At 49.7% G+C, this 1,349-nt stretch overlaps 1 pseudogene; it reads left to right on the top strand.

Moving 5' to 3' along the window:
- The first annotated feature begins 974 nt into the window (after positions 1-974).
- LOC126427509 (5S ribosomal RNA) lies at positions 975-1,092 on the top strand (annotated as a pseudogene).
- Positions 1,093-1,349: the final 257 nt, after the last annotated feature.

Below are 1,349 nucleotides of genomic sequence, written 5' to 3'. Positions count from 1 at the left end.
GAACCTAAGAGAACATCTTAAATTGTACACAACTTGCCGTTTTGTACGACAGCTTTGTAGGTAACAATATTTTGATACAATCTCTCAGCTACGTGATAACTTCGTCATTCCGTTTGTCCATTCAGGTGGAAACAAGGTCTCCCATTATTACTGGGAACGTAAGAGCCCCATCTGAGCTCGTGATGGACTGAGCAATGTAGGGCTGGGCAGACGATACTCGCTTTCGGTACAGTATCGAGCTTGTTCGAACAATCACATGACATTGACCCGCGAGGCTCGAGTGCGAGGGATACCCATCAAACTGCGAACTAGCCACAACGATAAGCTAAGGGCCTGTTTAAAGTAAGATAATTTCGCGAAACACCGGAGAAAATAGCGTTTAATCCGGAATGAGGTTTTCACTCTGCAGCGGAGTGTGCGTTGATATGTAACTTCCTGGCAGATTAAAACTGTGTGTCGGACCGAGACTCGAACTCGGGACCTTTGCCTTTCGCGGGCAAGTGCTCTACCAACTGAGCTACCCAAGCACGACTCACGCCCCGTCCTCACAGCTTTACTTCTGCCGGTACCTCGTCTCCTACCTTCCAAACTTTACAGAAGCTATCCTGCGCACCTTGCAGAACTAGCACTCCTGAAAGAAAGGATATTGCGGAAACTTGGGTTAGTCACAGCCTGGGGGAAGGTAGGAGACGAGGTACTGGCAGAAGTAAAGCTGTGAGGATGGGGCGTGAGTCGTGCTTGGGTAGCTCAGTTGGTAGAAGAGCACTTGCCCGCGTATGGCAAAGGACCCGAGTTCGAGTCTCGGTCCGGCACACAGTTTTAATCTGCCACGAAGTTTCAGCATTTAATCCGGCTGCAGCACAAACTCCTACTGCGTTCGAACAAATTTACAATATGACTTCTCATACAATATCGATATATATGGATATATCAACATTTATGCTGGTTTTTAAGCAAAGATAACAGGTAAAGAAGGCAACGGCCTTGCCGCAGTGGATACACCGGTTCCCGTCACATCACCGAAGTTAAGCGCTGTCGGGCGTGGCCGGCACTTGGATGGGTGACCGTCCGGGCCGCCATGCGCTGTTGCCATTTTTCGGGGTGCACTCAGCCTCGTGATGCCAATTGAGGAGCTACTCGACCGAATAGTAGCGGCTCCGGTCAAGAATACCATCATAACGACCAGGAGAGCGGTGTGCTGACCACACGCCCCTCCTATCCGCATCCTCAGCTGAGGATGACACGGCGGTCAGAGGGTTCCGCTGGACCACTTGTGGCCTGAAGACGGAGTGAACAAAGACGAAAATGTTGTCCTCCAAAAAATAATATTTGTCCTTAATCAGTACAGT

This window comes from Schistocerca serialis, chromosome 11 (assembly GCF_023864345.2).
Source record: "Schistocerca serialis cubense isolate TAMUIC-IGC-003099 chromosome 11, iqSchSeri2.2, whole genome shotgun sequence".
NCBI classification, from domain to species: Eukaryota; Metazoa; Arthropoda; class Insecta; order Orthoptera; family Acrididae; genus Schistocerca; species Schistocerca serialis.
Note: the sequence above shows the minus strand (reverse complement) of the source record. Positions and strands in the feature narration are given on the sequence as shown.